Raw genomic sequence first — 6,038 nt, 5'->3', positions numbered from 1 at the left:
TTAGCAGGGAGATGCTATAGAGGCTATAAAAAAAGAAAAAGAAAAAGAAAAAAGAAGGGCCAGAACACAAAAATACTTTGCATTATTTTTATAAGAATCAGTGAGTAGTTGTCCCTGACTTAGAGCAGGAACTTTCTTGTAGTAGCTGGGGGAAATTACTTTTTAAAAAATTTATTTATTTATTTAATTTATTTATTTTTGGCTGCATCGGGTCTTCGTTACTGCGCGCGGGCTTTCTCTAGTTGTGGCGAGCAGGGGCTACTCTTTGTTGAGGAGCACGAGCTCTAGGCACATGGGCTTCCGTAGTTGTGGCACAGGGGCTCAGTAGTTGTGGCTCGTGGGCTCTAGAGGGCAGGCTCAGTAGTTGTGGCGCATGGGCTTAGTTGCTCCACGGCATGTGGGATCTTCCCGGACCAGGGCTTGAACCCATGTCCCCTGCATTGGCAGGCGGATTCTTAACCACTGTGCCACCAAGGAAACCCCAGAATTACTTTTTAATGGGTTTAAGAAGCACTCTAGATAATCTGCAAAGTAACACATATTTCTACTAGCTATTTGCTGTATAATTCCAAAGTGATCATTGGCTAAATTTCCAATACTTAGCTATTTGCTTCCTAATTCCAAAGTTGGCTAAATTTATTATTGGCTAAATTTCCAATCGTTACAGCAAAACCCCACAATGCTTAAAATTGTGATTGATTTTGATGTTAAACACACTATCATGTGTAAAATAGATAGCTAGTGGGAACCTGCGGTATAGCATGGGGGGCTCAGCTCAGTGCTCTGTGATGACCTAGATGGGTGGGATGGGTAGGAGGGAGGTCCAGGAGGGAGGCGATATATGTATACACATAGCTGATGCACTTCGTTGTACAGCAGAAACTAACACAACATTGTAAAGCAACTATACTCCAGTAAAAAAAAAAAAGAGAAAAATGGAAGTAACATATAATACAGAAATCACCTAGAAATACTAATTTTATAGAAGCTTTCTAATTATTTAGAAGACTAATCATTTAGTAAAAATAAAGCTTATTCCACCTGAAGAAAAAAAAAAAAAAGACTAAAGAGGCATGAGGCTTCCGGCTGCAAATTTATCACCACCTCCTCTAGGCAGATTGCATTCAACTCTCTGGTTGTGTGTCCTCCTGCTGGGGCTGGGGGCCAATCTCAGCCTCCCAGCACCTTTGTCAGAGGGTGAGACAAGGCATAAGGAGGCTGCAAGCTCCAGTCAGTTTGTTTGCTTACAAGTGAGAACGCTTGTAAAAGGTTTCGTTGGTAGAAATCCCTGGGGAACATTAGCCTGTGGGCTTCATGTTTTCACTCTATCATTAGTCCCAAGAGCCACAAGTCATCAAGAATAGCTTGCAAACTCTATTCTTCCTCTCTAAACACCAAAAACCAAAAAACCTCTTAAAAATACAGAAGCCATAGAATGTGCATATATTTTCAAAATTGCTCTCTTGGAGATTATTTTGTTGCCATGGTACAGTTTTCTTTCGGGATCCATTTTGAGCAATGGGCTAGAATTTTTTAAAGTTACCGTTTATCAAATGTCTGCCATGTGTGACACTGTGCCCGGTCCTGTATGGACGCTAAGAAATATCCTCGTTTTACAGATGAGAAAATGATGTCAAGAGGCTGCATAACTTGTCCAGGGTCCCTCAGCTCGTGAGCGTTGCGTGAGGATTGAAAGCCAGCTCTGACTCCAAAGTTCTTGCTCTTCAACATCATTGAGTTTTACTGGGGGCAGCTGGGTGGACGAGTGACAGAGCCCTTGCACCGCTTTTTTGCCTTCAATACCAACCTTCAAGGTTTTAGAAGTCTGGGTGCCCACTATAGTTTCCGCTGTGTTTAGGCCTGTGAGAGCATGCACACACGAACCCTGACACACTCACACTCCCTTCCACACCCCACACACACTCCCCGCATCACCCCTACCCTCACATTCCTGCCCCTCCATCTACCCCCGTCTCCACTCACATCCCCTCCACGCGCTGCCCTCAACATACAGGTACTATCTTCATATAAATGCAAAACGGGGATCCCACTCTACCTTTGGTTTTGTAACCTATGTTTCCCATGAAACCATATCATACTTGATAGGATTTTTGTTCAATTCACAGCTTATGAATTTTTCAGTAGATTCTACTGACTCTAGTACTCATTTTTAAACTCACTGACGTTCAGATTTTTTTCTTATAGGGCAAATATTTGCATTTTAACAGACAAAAATCTAGCATCGTTCATCCACGTCAGCCAGTATCTGAGTCCAGGAAGTCACACCAGGTAGACACTTCACCAGTGACCCTACGTCTCACGGACAGTGGTGCAGGGACTCGCCACAGGCCAGGGCAGCTGTGGCATTGAGGACACCTGAGCGGGGAGGCCCTACTTATACAAGGACATTTTGCTGCCCAAATCTTTTCCTAGCCAGTGCCAGCAATCTTCAGCTATCCCTTCTTTGGGTTTCTGTGATGGCACTGAAAATGCAAATCTTTCCGGTCAGCATACAGCAAACTCTAAACTAGTGGTTCTCCCTGAAGGTCATCATTCTATCACTCACTGGAAATTCTTTTTCAAAACGAGCAGCCTGCCCACATCCCATGGGGTGGGAATGGGGGTGTGAGAGCTCTAGCAGACTCTCCGGGGCCGCGGCAGGTGTGGTTTGAAAACTCTCCAGAAGATTCAAATTGCTCTCCGCCTTCCAGCGTCCAGCTTCATTAATTCTTTAGCATTACCATAGGTCATTTATTATATTAGTTACTAAAGGCTGACTAAAGAGGGCTCCTTTGAAAGTAAGTATATCTGGGGGCAAAGGACTGTAGAAGAATCAGGAAAGGTCAGAGCTCTCCTGGAATGTGAGTGTCAAGGATGATATTCAAAATACAGTCACATTTGCCCCCAGAATAAGGCTACAGTGTTTTTCTTCTGGGAGAGGGAAGCTGGAAGGGAGGGCAGAGTTAGGAGGGAGAAATAATTGACAACCTCTTTGGAGAGAAGGAAGTGTCCAATCTTCTTGAGATGCAGTCCCAGTACCACCCCATTTAAGCCAGTGCAGAGAACCCCCTTCAGGTGGTTTTCCTGTTTTAATGACAGGCAAGGCGTGACACTGACCATAGCTGAGGCAGAGTCTGAAGTCCCCCTTTGTTGCCCCAGGCATTGCCCCTTAGCTGCTGGGCCAATACAATTTCTAGTGGCTGTGGACATCACAGGCACTGTTCACTAGTGTGTTTCGCTGTGCGCAACCTTGGAACAGGGATCCCTGGACAGGTGATCTCTTTCCAGGGTCGTAAATGGGAAATGGTAGGGGGAGGGGCAAGACCCCGCTTGCTTTTGCTGTAATCCTCTCTTACCCAATCAGCCTCCCAGTCACCCCTCCTTCTCTCCTTCCCTCGCTCCCTCCCTCCCTTCCCCCCACCCCCCACCATCTCTCTGTCTCTCTCTCTCTCTTAACCCCCTTTTCCCGCTGTCCTCTGATACTAGAACAGGGTAGGTTCCCACCCCTTTCTCTTCCTGTCTGGATGTCTCTTACACAAAACTCTGTGATCTAGCCAGCAAAGCCTGGCCTTTCATGTCCTAAAGGGTGGAATAAAGCTACCATTAGAGATGTTTATTAGATTTATCCAATGAAATGCACAGGTGTGTGGCCTGAGTTTGGAACAGAATTAAATGGGAGAGAGGCGGTGGCACGTGACATGCGTTTTGCTGGTGATGATCTAGCAGCACGGCGTGGTTCTGCAGCCAGTAATTTTGGTGTCACTTCTTCATCTCTGGAGATTTTCAGACACTATATCATGTAAACCAGTATGTAACTGTAATCAGCAAGAACTATGTGTCATATAATATCATCTAATACTCAGTCCATGTTAAAATGTCTCCAATCATCTGAAAAATATCTTTTTACCTGTAGGTTGCTTCAGTTAAGAATCCTAAGTTCTCACAAAGAGGGCCTTTGTTTCATTGGCCTCTTAATTTCACTTAATCTACATGTTCACATCCCCTGTTTCTTTCTGTGCCCTTTGTTTGTTGGAGAAAGTGGGTTGTTTGTCCTCTCGAATTTCCTCTTTCTGAATTTTGTTGATGTTGTTTAGCATCGTTTCCGGTAAACTGGTTAATTAGATCTGGAAGTGTGATTCCATTCTGGACCAGTTTGTGGCAAGAGCACGTGTAGCCCAGCACGTCCTCCTGGATCCCATCAGGGCGCACTCAGTGTCTGGCTGTCTCACTTGGTGATGCTGACTGAGTCACCAGCTGTTCAGTTCCCCATCGATATTTCTTGTTTTATTTTTCTTTAATTTAATTTTATTTTTGGCTGCATTGGGTCTTCGTTGCTGTGCGCGGGCTTTTCTCTAGTTGTGGTCAGTGGGGGCTACTCTTCGTTGTGGTGCGTGGGCTTCTCATTGCCGTGGCTTCTCTTGTTGCAGAGCACGGGCTCTAGGCACGCGGGCTTAAGTAATTGTGGCACACGGGCTCATTAGTTGTGGCTCGCAGGCTCAGTAGTTGTGGTGCGCGGGCTTAGTTGCTCCGCAGCATGTGGCACCTTCCCGGACCAGGAATCGAACCCATGTCCCCTGCATTGGCAGGCGGATTCTTTTTTTTTTTTTTTTTTAAAGAATGCACATCTTCTTTTCCTTTATTTGTTTATTTAATTTTGGCTGTGTTGTTGGGTCTTCGTTTCTGTGCGAGGGCTTTCTCCAGTTGCGGCAAGCGGGGGCCACTCTTCATCGCGGTGCGCGGGCCTCTCACTATCGCGGCCTCTCTTGTTGCGGAGCACAGGCTCCAGACGCGCAGGCTCAGTAGTTGCGGCGCACGGGCCCAGCTGCTCCGCGGCACGTGGGATCCTCCCGGGCCAGGGCTCGAACCTGTGCCCCCTGCACTGGCTGGCGGATTCCCAGCCACTGCGCCACCAGGGAAGCCCCTTGCCTCCTGATGGGCACTGCTGTTCCCCTCGTGCCCTGGTGGTGCATGCAGTGTGCCAGCCCCTCGTGGGATCCTTGAGTATAATTAAGCCATCTTTTCAATGGCAGTTGTCTCTTGACCTGTTGGCCGTGTCGTACCTGAATTATAATAAAACTTAGGTTTAAAAACACCAAGTCATGAGCCTGGGGTCCTCATCTCCATAGAAGGAGGGCTCATCTCCAAGGGGATGAATTAGAGAATTCATCTACACAGAGCAGACCCCTGTCTTAATGTACAGAAAATGCCCCTGGAAATAATATACTGTGTAGATCGTTCCAACAGAAAACCATCCATCTGTAAATTATAAACAAAGCTTCTTTGATTCAGGCCACTGCCTTTGAGGCCTTCTCTTCTGCCACTTGGGTATCAGCAGTGCCTCTTGATTTAGCGGTCTCTCTAGAATTCAAGCCAAATGGTGGCAGTGCTGTGGAAGGGAATGGGGGGGCCCGTCCTGTCCTCATCAGAAGTGGCAGAACGACGTCAGGCATCAGCTCCCATGTGTTCTAATGCAGCCTATGTGTTTCTGACTCATTGTCTTCTGAATGGTTTCAACTCTGAGGAAGGTCTGGGGAAATGTTCTGACCTCTTTTTGCATATACCCTTCTCCAAATATTCTTCCCCTGGTGAGTACCCTGCATGCATCTCTGACATGCCCCTATTTCCTTTGCATATCATCTTATTCTGTCTACTACCTTTTGTCACTTTGCAATTAGTCACATTTAAATTTCTAGGATGAGATCTTAACATCCTGAAATGCTTTGGGAGCTGTTGGGAATAGGATTTTCAAAGATTCCTATCCAACTTCCTTTGGGGCAGTTTCCTGGCTTGGGGAGCGGTTAGGGAGGAATCAGTAGAGTGTAGTCTCAAACGGGCCTGACTCTGCTCCTGATGGCTTTTTTTTCTAGTCAGGTCCACTTTGACTAAATCTGGTTTGGGGGCTTTTCCTTTAAATTGGGTGCCTCTGGGGTGGTTGTGACTTTCTGGCAGGGAGACCCTACCTCCCACTGTCAATATTCTGGTGGGGTTGGATCATGAATCTTCCTTTCCTTGGTTCCCTTCCCCAACCTCCCGAAGGT

This window comes from Balaenoptera ricei, chromosome 18 (genome assembly GCF_028023285.1).
Source record: "Balaenoptera ricei isolate mBalRic1 chromosome 18, mBalRic1.hap2, whole genome shotgun sequence".
NCBI lineage: Eukaryota > Metazoa > Chordata > Mammalia > Artiodactyla > Balaenopteridae > Balaenoptera > Balaenoptera ricei.
Note: the sequence above shows the minus strand (reverse complement) of the source record.